Genomic DNA, 20,868 nt, shown 5'->3' with positions numbered 1-20,868 from the left:
TTTTATTTTTTTATTTTTTTTTAAAGATTTTATTTATTTATTTGACAGAGATAGAGACAGCCAGTGAGAGAGGGAACACAAGCAGGGGGAGCGGGAGAGGAAGAAGCAGGCTCATAGCAGAGGAGCCTGATGTGGGGCTCGATCCCATAACGCCAGGATCACGCCCTGAGCCGAAGGCAGACGCTTAACTGCTGTGCCACCCAGGCGTCCCTAAAGATACTTTTAAAAATGTAGTATCTTGAGATAACTAGCCAGCCATGTGTCCAGGATTTTTATTCTTTTTTTTTTTTGTCAGCCCCTGTTCTTCAAAGATTATATTATCAAGGTAAATAGTCCTTTGAGAGATTTGAAAAGCCTAGGAAGTATAGACATTTTTTTTCTTCAGAGTAGAAGGAACAGCTATTAAGAGGAAAAGTATGTATCGCTGGAAAAGAAATTTAGAATTACACTGATTTAATTTATCTTGAAGAACAATTTGGGCCTAAAGATAAAAACAAACACATTTCTACTAAGTTAAGGTAAATTCTTTGACAACCGAGAGCCTAAATTAAGTAATGCCTCAGATTTTTTTCTAATTCCAATATTCTGTGTAAATGAGATTAACTCTGGAATGTGGTCAGCCATGTGTCAACCAAATCCAAGATGATTAGATTTACTAGACCTGTTTCATGTGTCCACTGATAATTAAAGAAAAATAAGTGACTCTTAATGTTGCCGTTTTAATCATTTATCCTAAAATGCATCATTAGAGACACTGGTCTCATAATCTGGAATTTGTCAAATAAGCTGATTTGTGAAAAATTAATCCTTTTTGGTTTTTCTGAATGAAATTATAGTTCTCTGATAAAGTGACATTATATTTATTTTTTATGTCCAATAAGTGAAACAGTGAAATAGGGTATCTAAAAGAGTTATCAGTGTTCTGTTGGGATTTTCTGATTTTGGGAGGCAAAGAAAAATAGAACAGGTATTCTACATGAAATTTCCTAAACATATTATTGTGATTATCTAATATCAGGAGAAGGGAACTTGGCATTAATAGTAAGAGTGTTTTGGTTTTTAAATGTACAATTTCTAGTGAAAACAGTAGAGAAAACTGTATATCAGTCAGCACAATCAGGAAATCAGAAAGAAATGTTTTGGTCTCCAGATTCACTAAACGTGTCTTCCCGTTAATGAGCCAGCCCTCCACACACATGCACCTCGTCTGAAGTGGTTTTAAGAGCAAATAAGCCAATTGTGAGGACACTACTAATATCGTGTCTTAGAGCAATAGTCTTAGAGCAAATAGATGGCTCCCTCAAACTGGTGGAAACCAAAGGAGAATATTCGGTTTTAGCTTCTCTACATCACCCTCTCCTGATCTCCTCAAGAGCCATCTTTCCTTCTGCAGCAGGTGTGCTGGGACCTGTGTGATCTGGCATCTGCCCACCCCTCCAAACTCTAACCATTTCCACAGACCCAACCTTGCATCTGTCTGTACATATCTCATCTTCTTAGATTGCCCTTCTCTTTCTTCTCCACGTGTCTCTGTGCTTCTCCTAATAAACTCCTATGGGAAACTCCCAGGTGAAGTCAAAACTTGGCCTAGTAGCACTCCTCAGTTAACAAAGAAAAAAGCTTCATAATTGCTGATGATGACAAAGGTGTGGGAAACAGTTCTCTAAGGCTGTTGCTGGAATGTAAAAAGGTGCCATGCCTTTGTAGGGAAGCCCAGCAATATCTACCAAAGTTAAAAGACCCATACCCTTCCACTCAGCCAAGCCATTTCCTGAGAAGATATCCCACAGAAGAACTTGTGCAAGTGAGGAAAATATTTGGAAAGTGATATTGACACCAGTGTTGTTTGAAATAACAACAAAGCAAAACAAATGAAACCAAAAAAACTGGAAATAACCTAAATGCTTATCATTTGAGGACTAATTAAATAGGTTTTTGGTGTATCCATCTATATGCATACCAAAATACACTTTACATTATGTAAAAACATATGTAACATATGTTAGGTATAATGTTATGTATAACATATGTAATGTATGTTACATAATAACAAGGGGAAAATTTGAGATACATTATGTAAATTAAACAAGGTGTACATCAATAGATAGTATGATGTCATTTCTGGGGAAAAAAAAGATATAAAACGTATGTTTCAGATGCTTGGATAAACAAAGAAATTTCAGATAAGATTCAAAAGAAATTGTTAACAGTGATTGCTTCTCCAGAATGGCCCTGGGGGAAGAGAAACAGGAAAGTTAATTTTGGTTTAAAGGGCCACACAGGTCAAGCGACATGCAAAATGTTACTTGAAGAGTAGGTTAGGAGTTTTCTTGGTAGAAGAGGGGAGGGGTACTCATTTCCAGGAGTCCTGACCAGCGTGCCTTCCAAAGATGAGTGGGCATGCTTAGGGGATGGTGAGAAGGGCAGTGGCTGATTCCCATGGTGTGGGTACGGAAGGAAGAAGGTGGGCTTAGGAGCTAAACCTCCGGGACGGTCATTACCAACAGTACCTTCTACAACGGTGATTCCCAAACTTTAATGTGTACAGAAATCAACTGGGAGTCTTGTTAAAATGCAAATTCTGCTCTAGCAAAGAAGAGGAGAGCCCAAGATTCTGCATTTCTACAAGCTCCCAAGAGAAGCCCGCGCAGCAAGCCCACTGCTGCACTTTGAGAAGCAGGGCTCCAAAACTTAAGAGTATCACGTGTTGGTGTGGTTTGTGTCTTCATAAATATGAAGCAGTGCCAGAAAGCACTTGTTTTTAGAAGGCGAGCCGAGAAGAGGCGTCCTCATCGCATGTGAGGTTTGCAACATGAGGCTTTGCCAGAGTGATCTTCTTGTCGGACGTTCATGATCAGTAGTTCTGCTTTGTAAGACTCTCCATGTTTAACAGATGTCGACTTCTGGAAACAAAAGCATTGCCAGATTGAGGCAATGCGTCTCCACTCCACTCCTCACGTGTTTAGTTTATTTGTTGACTTGGTGAGCGTATTTCCAAACATAGCTACACTCTTTCACATTCTGTGGAAGATTGAAGAATCTAAAAGAAGGAGAAGGAAGAATTGCCATCTGCCACTCTCCCACCCTGCCGTATGACACCCCCCAACAGGTTTGACAGAAATCCAGACTGTAGATCTCCCTTACACCTAAAACTCTCTTGGGCTGGCCGCATGTAGAAACACCTATCCACCATCACAGTCTGTGTCAGCGTGTGTGGTGTAATCCAGTTCAGTGAGGCACGGATGTGACATCTCCCCTTTGTTTGCCTTTGAACTTGGGTCCTAGAGCCTTACCATCTTGATTTTAGTAATGGGATATTGCAGAGAGTTTTATATGAAACAAGACAATATGAACTTAGGCTACGATTGGGTACTTGGAAGGCAGAGTGTTGGTTTCAAAACCACACTTAATCATCCCCTTACCTGGAGACCTTCCTAAGTGTGACCTTAGCCAAGTTACTCAATTATTCTGAGTCTCATTTTCCTCATCTATAAAATCATGATAACGATAATGGTATCTACTTCATTAGATTGTCATGAAGTTTTAAAGTCCTGGCATATTTAATTATTATTCCTCTTAAATCATTACTAGATTGATTTGAAAACAGTCATGTTTGAATACCAATATATTTCTGCATACCTACCGCATACTAGAGACACATACTATGAGATACATAGCTTTTTCCCCCTTTCTCTTCACATCTGATAGAACTTATAAATCACCTGCCTGATGCTTGCAAAGGAATAGAAGTTCTACCCAGGACAGTGGGAATGAAGGGACTCTACATAGAGCAGCTTCAAGAAAGCCAAAATTGGATGACGAGGCAGTCAGGGACATGCAACAGTGGGGAGGTCTGAAGAAGCACACGCAGAGGACAGCATTGGCAAGAGCTGTCGCCGCAGAAGAGGGGCTGCCCCAGCAGGGGATGCAGAGTGCCAAGCCCAGCAAGGAAGTGGGGGCACAATGGGTGGGTCAGGTGACAGACCTCCAGCCTCCAACGGCTGCTCTCCATAGTTAGACAGAATCTGGAAGCCCTTATCTTCTGGTTCTTTGGGGTTGAGCCCAAGACGGGCATGAGTAGGAACTGGAGGTCTTCCTCACTGCACACCACCCTCTAGCCTAAGTGGCTGCATTCTTCTCTGGTAAACCTCCTGCTGGGGTCTTCCAGAACTCCTGCTCTCACCAGGGTCTGGTGCCACTGTTTCCTTCTCTCATCCGTTAAGACCCAGGGGTGGCACTGGGTCTCTCCATTGCTAGTTCCTGAGTGCTTTGTCAACCATCTAAAGTACACAGTACAATGTTTCTCCATTAAATTATTCTCATTGAACGGCTTCTGAGTGTAGCACTATTTCCTGCCAGGATCCTGACTAAATCAGAGCTACAGAAGTTCAAAGCCATAGATGTTTCATGGAAAGTTAACTCTGTTGTGATGCCCTAGAGAGGAGACTCTGGGCTGATGAAGATGTGGATAAAGGTATGGTTGTCTTTGAGGCAGCAACTACCATGTGAAGGAGGACAAATGAGCTCTGAGTTACGTCAGTGCTAAAGCTATGGAAAGATTCACATTCTCTATTTGCTTAGTTGCAGAAAGAGTAAGGGGGCAGCAACGTAAATGGTCACATCCCATATATGTTAACTAAAGAGGTGCAGACCCAGAAGGAGCCCTTTTCTGCCTCCTCAGCCTGCTGTTCCCCACAGAGAGGTGGAACAGGTTACTTTGATATAATGATAACAACCAGGATGTAAAAGACTTTCAAAGAGACTGTGTGGAACATGGAAACAAGTATATCAGCCTCTGAGCTTCCTTATTTATCAAGGGCCTTGGAAAATATTGAGACAACATGGTTCTGGCATTGTAGCAAGCCCGAGCGAATAGACAGATCTGTCTGTTATCTGACTGTAGACAAGCAGGATGGGAGACTGTGTGCAGCACAGGGGTGCCACCGCCTGGCACCCGTCCCATACCTGAGCTCCAAGTGATTCAGGTGTGGCTAAGACATCCCATTGCTCAGTGAGCCAACATGAATAGGGGCCACCCTAGAACTAGCAACTCAGTTCATGAGCAGCCATATTTCCAAGGAAATCTAGGGGGACGAGGCTAAATGTGGTGACAGTCTGGCTCCGTGCACCTTCTCCCCCAGTCACTTACCAATCTCTTCTAGAGTTTGAAGCTCTGAAGTGGGCCCTGGCCTGACCCTTGCCCATTATTTGGCCCACAGTGGAATTCTTACTTTTCCCAAGGGAAGATAGAAGAGATGTAAACATACATGATTTGGGTGAGTTTGTGAATAGATTTCTGGAGGTTGGAATGGCTTGGGGATGTGGGAAAGACATTACCCTCCCAGGAAAACATGGCAGCATCATAATTCTAATGACATATGCAGACATTATGGATAGATTTTCTTGGTAAAGGCAATGGCTCTTGGTCTTTGAACATGAAAGGAAAAAGATGTTGGTTAAAATCCTTTAGGGAAACAGGAGCTACATGTTTGATTATGCTAAGTTATGGCAAAGTTCAGTTTTATTTTGTAAATAAAGAGTTGTCTTCATAAATATCAGCTATTTTCTTTTAGTGTAAAGAAAGTCCTCTTCATAAAATTAAACCTAATTAAACCTCGTCAATAGATAGAGAAGTGATATGTTTGATTTACAAAATATATTTAAATGGCACACTGGTATTGTGGTTCCAAGAAGTAATCGACCATATTTTTCTTACCACTAGCTGTAGCTGACTCTTCTTTGCAAAGGGGGGAAATTGCTGGATGAAATAGATCAGGCAAAAACCAAGCGTAGTATGTAATTGATCTAAAAGAAGGGAAAGAGCACATGTCAGCACAGAATGGAACCCAACACAGTAACTTAGTTTTTTAAATTGCTCATGTATTTTCTTTATTTATATTGAGATTTCTTTTCTTTCTTTATCTTACTGTGGCAGATCTAAACATAAATATTTATGTTTATTGCCTTAAATATTACTTTAAATATTGTAATGTACTTTGATCCTGTTTTAAGAGTTAAACTTTATGAAGCTTTTTTGTATTTAAAGAAAGAGGCATAAAGCTCAGGCATGTGAAACATTAAATATTTTTTTTCAATGTAAGAAAGTTAACAGCCATATAAATACGGTTTGCTAGGCTAAAGAAACAGAAAATCTATTTTTAGATTACATTTTAGCTTTTCAAAGACATTATAGAACTTCAAGATCATTTGCTTGCTGGATATTTCCTGGGCCTCTTTTTGGATCTGCACTCCTGAAAGCTGTCAATGTTACTCTGAGTACTTGGTGCTCATGCCCTTGAACTTGAACATTTTGTGGTTAATATTTAAGATCAGCATAGGGAGCTAGACTGAAGGACGGTCACTTTCTTTACCCTTTGCTAAAACCAATGTTGGTTAGTCCATCACCTTCTTAAACAGTAACTGCATCACACACACCATCACATCCATCTCTCTGTCAAAACATGAGTGAAAATCAATTGTGGCATATCTAGAAATACTCCACTCACTTCCATTTTGCTTCTTATGTGCTGATGCACCCACTCAATATTAACTTCCTTCATAGTTAGACAGTGGAAGAAATCTGAATGGACTTTTGTGGTATAAAACTAGCTACGTGACCTTGGACAAGTCACGTCACTTCTCTTGACATTATTCCTTCTATCCAAAATAAGAACCCTTGTCTAGATGATCCCTGAGAACTTTCCAATGCCACAATTCCTCAAGGATTATCAAAAGCATATCTGTGGGGCAGTGGTAAAGATTTACCTCAATTGAGTTCTGTTTCATGGGATTTTAAAAGTTGTTTTAAAAGCCTACCTGTAAATCTTAGTGGAATTTCATTTTGGAATTTTGATTCATCAATACTCAAATGTCATCTGTTCACCATGAGGAGATACCGTCATTCAACCACAAACACTGGGGTGTGTTTGGGAATAAAAGAAGAAATAAGACCTAGTTCTTGCTCTCAAAGAGATTAGAGGATGGAGTCAGGACAGGAGGTTACATGGTAGAGGGTGGAGGGTGATGTGACCAGAGAGGAAAGGAAGAAAACCAAGCAGCAAAAGTGTGATGGCTCTTGGCTTATTTGCGGAAAGGCAGAGTTTGTTATTATGAAAAATGACATTGCTGTCATCCTCAGTAAATATTGATAATGCACTCTTACACTTTATCTGAAGAAAAAAGACCAAAAAATAAGCTGGGGCTCCAAATAATAAAGGATTTAAAGATGAAAATTCATAAACCACTGAAGTGATTTTTTTAAACATTGCTTGAATGGTTGTATAATAGAAAATGAATAATATTCTATGAAGTGACAAAAAGTAATTCTGTAATTTAATACCCTTGTAAAGCAATATTGTGTTGCTGACCTCATCAGATGGTTTACATTCATCTATTTAATTCCCTCTCGAGAAGTCATGTTCTTGTATTACTAGGTCTTGCCCATAAAACCTATTTATTTGGTTTAGGCATACCATTGTTTGCTTCTCCACCTCCAGCAGCTGCCTATGTAATTAAAAGAAAATTGCAGTGAATCTTCCAACAGGAAGTAACTGCATCCCTGGAAATGGTCATCTGTGGATTTCTAATTAAATTCTGGCTTTCATTGCTTTGGGTGGAAAGGCAGGAAGGCATGGGGAGACTGGAAATCATCTGAGGACCTCCCTCATGGTCCCACAACCTCCTTCCATCTCTCTCTCTCACTTTAAAATACAGCATTGTGGTGAGGTCGAAACAAAACAAAACAAAACAAAACAAAAAACCCAAACCTCACCATTCATTTTCCTTTACACCAGAAAGAAAAAGAGAATCAGAGGTAATTATAGTGACTTTTTCGAAACTTTTTATAAAATTTTAAATATTTTTCTGTGTGCCTACAAACATGGATCCTAGCTACTTGAGAAACATTTTAGAATAGATTCAGTAAGAAAAATAATTCCAATTATTTAGGCTCAATATATTGTAGGTGATTTTAAGAATGGCAATCTGTGAATGAAAAAAATCACAAACCTGTTACAGCTTTGATTCAGTAAATTCCAGTGGTTGAAGTGGGCTCAAATATTTTGATATCCTATTTTAAGAAATAGCTGATTTATTTTTTCTTCCTTCCTTCCTTCCTCCCTCCCTTCCTTCCTTCCTTCCTTCCTTCCTTCCTTCCTTCCTTCCTTCCTTTTCTTTCTTTCTTTTCTTTCTTTCTTTCTTTCTTTCTTTCTTTCTTTCTTTCTTTCTTTCTTTTCTTTTCTTTCTTCCTCTCTCTTTCCCTCTCTGTTTTTTCTTTCTTTCCCTTTTCTTTTCTTTTCTTTCTTTCATGGGTGTATGGACTTTACCATGGTTTTAATGTTTTATCTTCTAATACCTAAGAGAGAGTCTAAAACCAATAGGCCAATTTTGTGCTATTAAGAAATTGTAACTTTAAACTTGATAAAAAAACTGGTTGGCTATGGTCCCTAAGAGATGGATCTAAATGGCCGGTTCTGCATTTATTTATGTAATAGCAGGTAAATTCTATAGTCCTTTCTGGCTCATTTTCAGAAGGACAAATTAACCTGAAAAGGAAAGAGTTTATTATTCTCTGCTAGGAAACGGTTTCTATTTCTAAAATAGTGGCTGCTTAAGGCACTATATTAAATGCTTGGAGACAGCAAGGAATTAGTTGTAAAAGTTTACATAATAATACATATATTTGTATATATATTATATATATTTACATATTCTATATATTATCTATTTACATATTCTATATACACACACACACACACACACACACACATACACACTGCTGGGGAATCCACATCTAAAAGCGAAGTCCTGAAATGGTAAATTACGTTTCCTGTGGAATCACAGCTCTACAGTAAACTATTCTTTAGCTGTGTTCCATTTTCCAATTACATGGGGCAAAGCTGGTATTTGAAGCCAGGTAATGATACAGTGGTCCTGTGGATTTAGAGCCATAAAGTTTGAGTTCAAATTCTGACTCTGGCATATGCAATGAGTATCGGAATCACCCTTCTCTCAGGCCTGCCACCACCCGCAGGCCTGTGTGGTATCACGGTTATATCCTCTGGGACACCATCCCAGGATCAGACCCCTGCCAGGTTTCAACTCCAGACACCAGTATCCTGATCCCTTTCCTTCAGGGAGGGCCCAGCTTCATGTCACTCTGTGAGCCTAGATTCCCAAACAAATTACAGAAGGATCTATTCACATTTTCTCCTTTAAAACTCAAATGTCACTTATAGTTCTGAGCAAGGGAATCCACAATTCAGAATACAATGATTTGACCATTACTTTGGGAAATTTTGCATCAAAGACCAAGGATTAGCTCCTTCTCCCTACTGAACCCCAAATTAATTAAGAGTTAATTAACTCTTTATATAAGGCAGCTCACTAAAAGGCTCAGAACTTCAAGAGATGGGCATCAAGCATAAAGTTTTATAAACAAAATTCCCTTTATTTTCTATGCAAAAAAATACTAAATAACATTCTGATATTAATCACACTGATTCTTCAGCCTTCTGATGCTGAGCTCTCCCCTTGCACTCTCAAAGTTCTAATCGCATCAGGAAGTTCTGTCTGTCTTGGAACTCATGGACAATAAGACCCAGTGCAGCTGTTTCCATCTGAGTGACCTCTCTTCTCTTTAATATCCAAAATGTACTGACAGCCATGAGGTCCCATTACAGTGTCCCTTTTTCTTTGGCTCACTGAGCAGTGAACTGCTGCTGTTAGCCCCCAACAGAGCTGTTCCAACGTCATGATCCAATTCTCATGACAGAGAGAACAAGGCAAAAACTAAAGGACATCTTATGCTTTCATTTTCTTTCCTTTGCTAGAAACTCTTTCATAGAAGGCACAGCCTAAGCCTCTTAGCAGGTGAGCAAAGCCCCACAGGAAGTATTGTCACATAGGAAATAGCCAGTATATTCTTCCTACCTCTGGAGACAAGTTGACAGAGGATCTCCTGGAATGGCTAACATTAAGGGTGGGAGGTGAAGGAGGGAAATTATCTTTTCATTCTTTGAAACTGCAAAGCTAACAGTGAGAAAGAGAAAATTATATCTCAATAAATTAACGGGCTGCATAAAGGTAAATAAAGTGCAGAGCTGGTTCCACGGGGAGTTTAGAATCTGGAAGGTGAATAGGAAATCTACATAAAGCTCTCAGCACAAGGTCAAAAGAGAAAATGCAATAGTGTTAAGATTTAGCACAGACAGAGTTTCATTTTTATTTTATCTTTCGCCAACTTTTATGAGTATGTGACTCTAAGTGTATACCACACTAATTGAATAAAAATCTCATGTTTTGGGGCACCTGGGTGGCTCAGAGGGTTAAGTGTGTGACTCTTGACCTCAGCTCAAGTCTTGATCTTAGAGTCAGGAGTTTGAGCCCCGCACTGGGCATGGGGCCTGCTTAAACAGACAAACAAAGGAACACCTCATATTTTGCCTTTATGCCGGGGCTTATTTGAGGAATATGTAAAGTTACCAATGTCATTAAACTGCTTCAGCTCTGATGAATGAAATGTCTTGTGTACAGAATGACAGGCTAGTCCTTGAAAATACTCTCTGTACCGTGGGTGGGATATTGGCCTTTCTTTTCTGGTCTGTATCAGTGCAGCCATTTATTCTCATGTTCAGTTCCTTCAATTAAACAAACAAACATATTCCACAAAATAAGACATAAAGCTGATCTTTAATTACCACAAGAAACAAGATTTTAACTACTGAGGAAACAAAGATACTAGAGAAGAAAGAACATATGAGCTATAACATGGGTAGAATTTTCCATGGATGGATGCGGGGGGGGGCAGGAGAAGATCTGTCAAGAGAAGTGAAGATTGTGAACAAAGATGGAGGTGGAAGGGTGGTGTGCACAGTGAAAATGGTGTGCCTTTCCATCTGTTTAAGAGGTTGGAGTAAACTGCACTAATGGAGGGATTTTGATCTGGTTTGTTCACTGATGTAACTTCAGTATCTGGAAAAGTGCCTGGCTTACAGACAGCAGGAGCTTGGAGAGGTGACTAAATGAAGTGTCAGATCCCCAGACACTGAGCGGTATTTGATAGCTTTCAAGGGTGAGGGCATTTGGATTCTTGCAATGAGTGAATTGGCTAAGACTCCAGAGAGTAACAGAAATAAAGTTCAACTAAGCAAAAATGGAGTTTATTTGTGTTTATCGTGGAACCCCAAGTCAGGAAAGTATCTAGATCTTGGGAAGGTCTGGAACGGGAAACAGAAGTCATTGCAAGTTTTCTGGCTCCGTCGTTTGTCACTACTTCTTCTATCCCTGTGTGATTCCTTGCTCTCGGTGCCTTGGCCCACCTGGTTTGGGATGTGCGTTTCCAGTGAAGCCTGTTCCCCACAGCTGCCAGAATCACACAGAGCAGCTCTGTTTGACTAGGTCAGATGAGCAGACACCCTTCCCTGCTCAGGTCCTCAGGAGCCAGGGGCACAGGTCCACTGCTGGGGAGCAGGGAGGGAGAGCTGCTGAAAGGACTGTTGTGAGCACCCACTCAAAAACTTGACCTTTAGACTAAGCAATTAGAAGGTATGAAAGCACGTGGCCAATGGTGTTCTTATTTTTATGCCTAGATGTTTAAGCGTAAGTACTGTTCATATGAAATCTGTTAGCCTAACATTAAAAAAAAAAATAGTACCTGTTAGTTCTCATACTTCCCCACTTCTTCTTAATCTCAACAGCTTAGTAATTACTTACTAAATTAAATATTGGTCACTGGTCTCTCTATCTCCTTTCCACATTGCCCTGACTCTACCAGAGACCGAACAACACCATTTCCCAGACACTGAATAACTTCAATTAATGTGTTTATGCTACCTTGGTTGGCTTTGGTGAAAATACAGAACTGCTGAGATGAACAGGAAATGATTACTCAATTTCATTATTTTATAGATGAGAAGATGGGCCCACTAGCAATTTATAAAAAAAAGTTCAGCAAATATTTTGTGAACAGAGAAACAATATATCCTTGTGATTCTAGAACGGGCGGGGGGGGGGAAGGTGAACTTTTGAGTATGTTGCAAAAATCAATAGATTTTGGAACCAACAGCCTTAGTTTTACTGCTTTGCAAGCTATGTGTGGCCTGGAGCCTTACTGATAAGGTTCAGAAAGCCTCAGAATTTTCAGCTGCACAAGGAATAGTTATAATAATATTAATTGTAACTATTGTACTGTTCTTTGGTAAGGAATAGATAGATGAAGTATTGAAGGTGGTGTCATTTAGTAAGTGGTAAAGCACACCCAAGGATAGCTGTCCACAGCAACTGTGTTAGGTGGAAAGCAACCAGGATGAAATATTTACTGCAAATTACTAATCTACATATAGTTCATTGGGAGTTTACGCATGACTGGATGTTAAAGACTGTTGCAGTTTTAAAGTACAGTACACAACAGAGAAAGTTCTATTCTCAGTTCCTAAAGTTACAAATAGTTTCGTGTGGATACTCCATTGTCTTGGGAACACCTACCTGATAGACATGGGTTTTATAATTCTACCAATAGGCGTTACTTCATTTGATTCAAAAAATGTATATACGCTTACCAAAACATGTTATTGTAATTAAGCTTTAGGTGAAATTCACAAGATGAGGAAACATATTGTGGTAAAGTATAAGAAAACTAGACATTTAGAGTGGAAGGTAATCTTGTTTAACATCTAAATATAGATGAAGATGACAGAATGTAAGTTTTCGTGGAAGAGCTCAGTGACTCGCTCAAAGGCACATGCTCATGGGTGTTGAAATTGAAGTAAAATTTGCATCTTCTCACACTGAGCTGTTCACTATGATGAAGAACTTCTACCTAAAGACAACCTTAAAAATGAGAAAATTTCCAAGTAGATCTTCAAAGGAAAACCATAGACAAGCAATACAGGGCCACCCGATTCTCTCCTGGTGGAATAAGAAGACAGCGCTTTTTTCACAAGTTATGTAATTTGCAAAGATAGCAATGATTCATAGTGAGAATAAAGTAACACTTAGAGAAAAATGCAAAAGCAACACAAGATTATTTGCTATGCTTGAAGATAGCTATATTCACTTTTAAACTTTCTCACCTTTGAGTCATTAGGGGTTTGAAATGATAGAGCAATTGGAAATGAAGGAGAAACAAGGGGAAGTAACAGTGAGAGAGCCAGAGGGAAGAAGGGAAAGAAGGAAACAGAAAACAGGTTGAGAAAGAATACAGAAATCTGGCTGGTGAGAAAATATTTAGTATTTGGCCACTAGGTGGCGATGTAATGTAAGGTGCTACTCCACTTTTTTTTTTTTTTTTTTTTTTTTAAACAAGCTATTTGCTGATTTGTATTAGGTACCATAGAGTGAGGCGAGGATGAAGCCGAGAGGATACTGCAGAGGTCTGTGGTGCATGTGTGTATGTGTGCGTGTGTGTGTGTTTGTGTGTGTGTGTCCTGCCTCGGTGAGACTGCAGCCCTTGTAAATACTTGGTCACCTTCTGCAAAAGGAATCCGAACAATTCCAACTGGAGGCACGTTGTTAACCTCTGGTCTTTGGGAGATGCTGTTCCTCGCTGCAGATGGGTAATTTTCCTTTTTATAAGGTAAGCCGTCTGGTTGTTTCTTTGTGATCTTAGTTATATTCATTCCAGTTATTCCTGTGGAAAAAGAGCCCATAGAGGTACAGTTGGGGCTGAGCAGGAAGTCCATTTTTGATTGTGAATTCGGACCAACGGTCCCCCTCCTCCCTCTCTTCTCCTCCCCTTCTCCTCCCCTTCCCCTCCCCCTCCTCTCTCCACCTTCCACGAACTGAAATCAGGTTTGTTTTGCAGTCAGCATCTTGATACAAGATGGGATTCTTTGGCCTGAAATAGCTTGGAACCCGGCCAGGTCTTCTTGCCTTTGCTTGCCTTCATCCTGTTCAAGGTCTCCTTTTGAAGCCCCCTCCTTCACCCGTGCTTTAGAACCGGACTAGCTAGCTGTGAATAGAGGTCATCTTGTTCCTAAGGATGGAGCAAAAATTAGATGTCAGTGTTAAGCCCGCAGGAAGGAAGGAAGGAAACAGGCAGCAGGGCTACTGCTGGAGCTCAGCACTGCAGGGGTATTCAGCCTCTTCGGGCAGAGGCTGGGTTTTGGAGGAGAAATGCCTCCTGCCTTGGACAAGAATGGAACAATGATGTATTCCCCCTAACTCGGATCGAAGCCACAAAAGGAGCTTGAGGGAAGTGGGAGAGAGTCCCTTCTTCCGTGGAATGCCGAGCAGGAAACACTGAGTTACTTTTAATTACACAGAGGTCACGATCAGCAGTGATACTGCAGATGCCGACGGTTCCCAGTGTGAACCGCCGGCTTTTCCAAAGTGCCCAAGAAAGGTCTCCGGGTGGACAGGAGGCTTTTCAACCGTCTTTGTTATCATGGATTCCCGCTCTCCTACCTGTTTGAGGTATGTGTTTAAAGACCACCCCCCGCGTTTACTTCTCATATTTCTTTTTGTTCTCTTCCATTACTCACTGAGAAGTGTCCCTCCTCTGTAACAAATCGGTCCAAATAGAGTGGTGGTAGGTGCTTTTTCACTTGTCTCTGAACCGGTTGAAGCCAAAGCAGGGTAATGCTCTGTGCATCTGTGTGTGTGACTGAATATTTTCTGAGATGCAATAGCAAACTTGCGAATTGCTTACGCTGTTGCTCTCACACCCATCAAATGTGCCTTCTTTTCCTATGGATTTACAGGTTCATGCAGTGTTTCTAATGCGGTAGTGTAGCAACAGGACAGATTTCTCCATAAAGCACTTTAAAGCATCCCAAGAGGATGATGCCGAACAGAAATAGGAAAATTCCATGCTGAGGCTGGTGATTCCAGCTTGAGTTTCTCCCGTTCTGGAGCAGTGGGTAGCTTACCTTTCCTATTTGCCGGGAGACCCGGCCCTCTAGGGTGATGCAACGTGGGGCTTGTGCACATTCGCTAGATGCCTGACACTTCCCTTTCCCCTCGGCTGGGCATTTTGGAAGAAGAACTATGGTGAAAAACTCCTGTAAACCTCTCCTTTGGGGCTGTTGCTCTTGTAATTGCTGTGAAACCATTGCATCCCTCTTCCAGGAGCGCTGTTGCCATTTAGGCCTCCCTCCGCAAAGCTCCTTGAAGAGAGTTTTAGATGGTGTCTATTTTAGGAACATAATGTGTAGACAGGAATGGATGGCCACAGAGATTTACGGGAAAACAATTTCGTGGAGAGGGTGAGGTAACATGATAAACCACTAGAACGGAGCGCAGTGGCTGGTTATATCACATGAACCTAGCAATGCAATTAGTTTTCATTAAACTCACTGCAACTCCTTTGTATGGCTTTTTTTTTTCCTTCCCACCTCACAGTGTTGGTCTGTTTTTTCAAATATGTTTTTAAGTACCCAACATATCCGGAATGCTCCTTCTAGTGAAAGTAATTAATACATTGGATTTGCCGCCAATACTAATAGTCTGTTTACATGGCCCCTTCTTGCTAGGGAATTTGGTATCTGGAGACTCATTTATTAGGGCAATTTCCCTTTAAGACATGGTGGAAAGGGTTTCTCCATCCATGGGAGGGGAAGGGAAGGCACAATTGGAAGCCTAATTAATTATCCAAGAAGGCACTGGGGATCTCAGCCAGGATTCACCATTAGCAGCTAGAAATACCAGGGACAAACGGACAGACTAGAGACCCATAAGTAAACTTTATTGCCACCAATATAGAGAATGAAAACTCTAGAATCTCCTAGAGGAGTCCAGTAAGAAATATTCTAATTCCTTGTATAGAGGGCACTGTCAGGGAACCCAGAGATTCTGAGAGAGAAAACACAAGAGCACTTAGTCCCTGTGAGTTGCAGAAAAGGAAGTGGATACCTGGGGCTTGTTGTGAGTTACCCATAAGACCTCACAGACCTGGCAGTCCTCATGGGTTACACTGATATCAGTCTGACACCTGAAAGCACCCATTCAACATTTAGCCGGGGAGTTGGGGTGGGGTGTGCGGCCTGTACAAGGTGTTACAGGCCAGACCCATCACTTCCTGCCAGGTAAACAGCTACCTTGGAAGGGGGAGGGGAGGAGAAAGAGATTACAGTGGAGGGTGGAGAGGGACTGAGAATGAGCTATTGATGCTTTTGCTGTCTTCATCTTTGGGTCAATGGGGCTGTGATTTTTGAAGTAATCACTACACTTTGAAATTCTGATTAGTCAATTAAGCCTGTTTCACATCTCTGTTTAGATTATACCAGTGAAGGGTAAGGGTGGGGAAGGGATTTATTTTCCAAGCAACTGTGGTGAGGAAAAAAAAAAAAAACCACCAAATTTCTCCAAACTGTGCTTTTCCAACTTTTTCTTTTGTCCATGTTCATAGATTCCCATTTATTAACTATTTTATTTAGCAAAGATGCATAGCATTTACTCCTCCCAGCCACTATTCTGAGCAGAACTTTACAGATATTTTGCCACTTAATCTATCAGGTAGGTACTATTATTAATCGACAGTTTATGGATAAGGAAACCAAGGCCTAAGGAGGTTAACTTTCCCTGGCTTAGACAGTAACTGCAGAGCCAAGAGAAACCCAGACAGGCTGGCTGCAGTCTGCGCTTTCCACCATCTCTGGTCACTTGTGTGATGGTAGAGCTAGGAGTCAGCCCAGATAAGCAGGACTCAGGTAGTGTAGTCTGTATATGGCAGCTGTAAGTCTGATATGGAAACGCTGGGGTTCAGAGCCAACGGGCAAGAAAGAATTCTTGAGGCATCTTTGGTGCAAAAAGGTGGTTTTATTAAAGCACGTGGACAGGACCCATGGGCAGAAAGAGCTGCACTGGGGTGTGAGGAGTAGCCCAGTATATACTTTCAAGTTGGGAGGAGGTTAAGGATAGCACAGGTCTCTTAGGAATTTGGAAGCAATGTTTCTAGGACCTTGAGGGGCTAGCTGTTGTTGGGGAAAAGGTTGTTTAGTGCTGTCTAGTAAAACCTCAGTCATGAGACCCTTCAGATGTGTATCAGTGGGCCATATGCTTGGAGGATGATTGCTAACATCTATCTTGGGGGATAGAGATAAAGGAAGTTTCCAAAGGAATTGTTACATGTTAAAGGAGACTCACAGGGTCCTGGAGGTGGGTTCATGTTAAACTAAGATTGCCTTTAGCCCTTAGCAAAAACTCAACATTGGCAGTTGAGTTCCTAGAGCAAGATCACTTCGCGTCTCCCAAGGACTTGTCAATGGACTGTAGGTTGTAAAGATTCTTTTGCCTTTGTTCCCCGTGTCAATTCATCTGAAACTTCACATACTTCAGTTTAGAATGATTTCCTAAATGTACTATACTCACTCAGTCCCTATACTAGGTAGAGGAATATGGTGAATAAGACAGAATCCCTGCCCACATGGTACCTTCAGTCTAGTGATGGAGTTGGTAGACTTATCAGTGTGTAATGAAATAACAGAGAATAATACATGCTCTTTGAAGAAAAATAAAGTGGGGTAAGGCAAGACTGAGGATGGGGGGGCACGCAGAGAGAAAGCAAGAGGTGCAGAAAGTGATTTTTACCTGAGTGAGGTGAAAGAAGAGTGTTCAGGGCGGAGGGAAGGGAGAAAACACAAAGGTCCCCAAGGGCACAGGGTCTCACAGGTATAAGGAGTGGCACCCATCTTGTTAGCAATCCTGAGAGAAGAAACACAAGGACTTGGAGGCCACACAGATGACCAGCCAGATCTGGGGAGCCCTGGCAGTGTGCTTAGGGCTCTCATCGTCCCTGGCATTTATAAAAACAAAAATGGTGACAAATTACGAGTTAAAACAACAACAACAACAAAACAAATTTAAACCACTCATTTTTATACACCAAAAAGTTTTAACAATTCGTGAAGTTCTGTGAAAAATGCTGTTTCCTAGAATGCAGTGAAATTGTCTCAAAAAATGTTTAAAAGGCACTATTTGATGAAAAAAAATCTGAGATTTTTGGTTAGATGGCTGCAAATAATCAGCTAAAATTAAAAAACAAAAAAACCAGCAACGACGCCCCAGGCAACCAGTCCATCTTGCTTACACTTCAGCACTTTCCCCTGAAATGGCTAAATTTGGGAGGTGTGGGCTGATGGTAAGGATGGAAACCAGTCTGTCATCCCCCAGGTTCCTCAGGACACAGTAGGCGCTCAGAAGTGTTTGAACAAGTCTTTTTTTGCAAATGAGTTGACAGGATCTCAAAATAATATGGGAAAATATAAACATCAGCTTTCATTTTTATCTATATTAAATGTTTCATTATGTTTTTATTCCTCCAGAACTCACATTCTAATGGTTTATCTTTTTATATCTCCTGTTTGCTCCCACTCCCTCTCAGGTACCTACAAACATTGTAATTTCTCTCTAGCAAGTGTGAAATTCTCTTCTTAGAATGAACCTTGCTTCTAACCCTATAAGTGGCAAAGATCCTTTCCTTCTCTTAGGGCCTCTTCCTCCTTCTGTGCTCTGGCCACAACCTTAACTTGAACTGTGATCGAAAGCATCTGTAATTTTTGGCTTTCATTTTTTCTTTTGTCATTTGGGCTTTTGATGCCGTATATATGAAACCATCACCTAAGGCAAGGTCATGACAATTTATTCCTTTTTTTCTACTCTATTTATAGTTTTAGCTTTTACATTTATATCTGTGATTCATTTTGAGTCAATCTTTGTAAATAACATGAGGCAGGGATCCAACTTCATTCTTTTGCATGTTGATATTCAGTTGTCCCAGCACAAGTTCCCCACCGAACTTAAACTTGCCCGTGCGCCTGATACGCACGCAGTAGGCCAATGTCCGAGACATGGGTTTTGAAGCAAAGAAGGCTTTATTATCAGAAGGGCAAATCAATGAGAAGGCAGATCCTTCCTGAAGTTGCCTTGCCCTGTTGCGCCTAGGGACGCTTCTGTATGTTTGGGGAAGAAGATGAATATACCTGAGGAGGGTGAGGCGTATCTCAAATCCTGGAGGCAGGGGAGGGCTTGAAACAATCCAGAGGTAAGCATTCTTCCAGACAATGAGGTGCCCTTTGACACCTGGTCTGATCAGGCACATCAGGTAATTTCAAGACAAATACCCACCTTCAGCACCCATGAGGTTTCCACAATCAATGAGTAGACAAGGAATAGGGGTAAAAAGGCAAAGGTAATGACTGATGATACATGAGGTTAAGAGGTGCACAAACATGCATAAATAAGTAGGGAACAAAAGAGAACCTGGAGCTAAGTTAATAATGCAACTGATACACCTGAAGTCTGTTCAGGCTTTCAACACAGCCCGGGAACCAAGCATTTGACCGGAGGTCATTGGAAAGACTATTGTTTCCCCACCGAATCATCATGTTACTCTTGTTGGCTGTGCTGTTTACGCACATCTACGTTCTTAGCACCCGGTATTACACATACTGTTGCAATGGTTGCCTTTGCTCTTTAAGAAAAGAGCAGTGAGATTCTCCCTTTTGGAGAATCCATATAACTTTAAGTATAAGAAAATCAGCCCACATACCTGTAACTGTGAAACACTTTTTTAACCTAACTTCGTGTCAAAATTTTTCTCATAATGGAAAGCATATTCATTTGTGACTGCACTGGAAATTTAACGAGATAATGAGTAACAAGCTAATATTTTTGCAGAAAGATTACTAGTAATTTCTAAGAAATATCCCTACTTTATTGCACATGCCCTCCCAAACTTATGCAAATATTATCCATGTTCTTTATAATATATGTTTCTAGTCTGCTTTTGTTTCCTGTTTATGAAACCACTGGGGAAAACCATTGAACTTAAAATAGAGGAGAACCATTCAAATAGGGTTCCTTATTGTATTGGTTTGCTAGGGCTGCCGTAACAAAATACCACAGACTGAACAACAGGAATTTGTTTCTTATAGTTCTGGAGGCTGGGAGTGCAAGATCAAGGTGTTTCTCAGGTTTGGTTTTTTCTGAGCCCCCTTTAATTGACTTGCTGATGGCAGCCTTCTCCATGTCCCCACATGGTTTTTTCTTTGTGTGTATGTTTCCCTAGCGTCTCTTTTTGTGTCCAAATTTCCTCTTCTTATAAGGACACCAGTCAAACTGTGATAGAGACCACCCTCACAGCCCCATCTTAACTTATTCACCTCTAAAGTCCCTGTCTCCAAATACAGTCACATTCTGAGGCTCTAGGGGTTAGGGCTTTGACAGATGAATTTTGAGGGGGACACAGTTCAGCCCATAGCAGTTGTCCTTAGTACACTAATGACTGCTAAAATAATGAGCAAAGAAGATAGAAACTGATAAGTCATTTTTTGTTGTTGATAAAATTATTGTTGTTATACTAATGGTGAGTTTTCATTATTCATCAGTTTCTCCCACTGGATAATGAGGAGTTGTCTGTATATGTGTTACTAGTCCAATAAAGGCAATTAATTAGGTTTCTATTTAAAGGGGCGTGATGAATAACAAAGTGGGCAGAAGAAAAAGAGTGGTGACATTGATTACACTTGTGTGCCTGTAATGTCACGTTTGTATTCATAATCTGTGGGAAGTTTACTTAGCTCAGGCTCTTACTTGTTTCAATGAGAAAAGTGACATAAAAGGATACAAAAATTAGGAATCCATGAAGAATTTATAAATAATCAATTTCAAAGTGCTTCAATAAGCAACTGAGATTAATTTAAGTATAAAAGTAATATCCTAGAAAGTTAGTACAGCTCATGGACTTGAGGGGTAGTTGAAATCTAGACTGGAAATGACAAGAGTAAGGAAGGCTATGATGGTCGGTTAGCCCTTACTTGGAACTTTCTGGTGGTTTTTAGTGGACTTTTCTGGTGGTTTCTGGTGGGCTTTCTGGTGATTTCTGCAAGATGCTGTTATCTCCTAGGATAAATTTGTTCGGCTACTTTAGGA

At 40.7% G+C, this 20,868-nt stretch overlaps 1 protein-coding gene across 4 annotated transcripts in view; it reads left to right on the top strand.

Annotated features, from left to right (window-relative positions):
* The window catches only part of LOC100483294 (sodium channel protein type 1 subunit alpha), a 139,383-nt gene that overhangs the window by 5,901 nt on the left and 112,614 nt on the right, over window positions 1-20,868 (top strand). For 2 of the 4 annotated variants that reach the window (XM_002928605.4, XM_034654672.1), the window contains exon 1: window positions 13,347-13,573. The exons of 1 other annotated variant lie outside the window; for it this stretch is intronic. The gene's annotated coding sequence lies outside the window, so the exon portion shown is untranslated. Of the gene's footprint in view, window positions 1-13,346; window positions 13,574-14,099; window positions 14,413-20,868 lie in introns of those variants that run through there. One more of the 4 variants, XM_034654673.1, reaches the window with a different exon arrangement.

The sequence above is a fragment of the Ailuropoda melanoleuca genome, chromosome 2, assembly GCF_002007445.2.
Source record: "Ailuropoda melanoleuca isolate Jingjing chromosome 2, ASM200744v2, whole genome shotgun sequence".
NCBI classification, from domain to species: domain Eukaryota; kingdom Metazoa; phylum Chordata; class Mammalia; order Carnivora; family Ursidae; genus Ailuropoda; species Ailuropoda melanoleuca.
The sequence above is the reverse complement of the archived record's forward strand: the minus strand, read 5'-3'. Positions and strand labels throughout refer to the sequence as shown.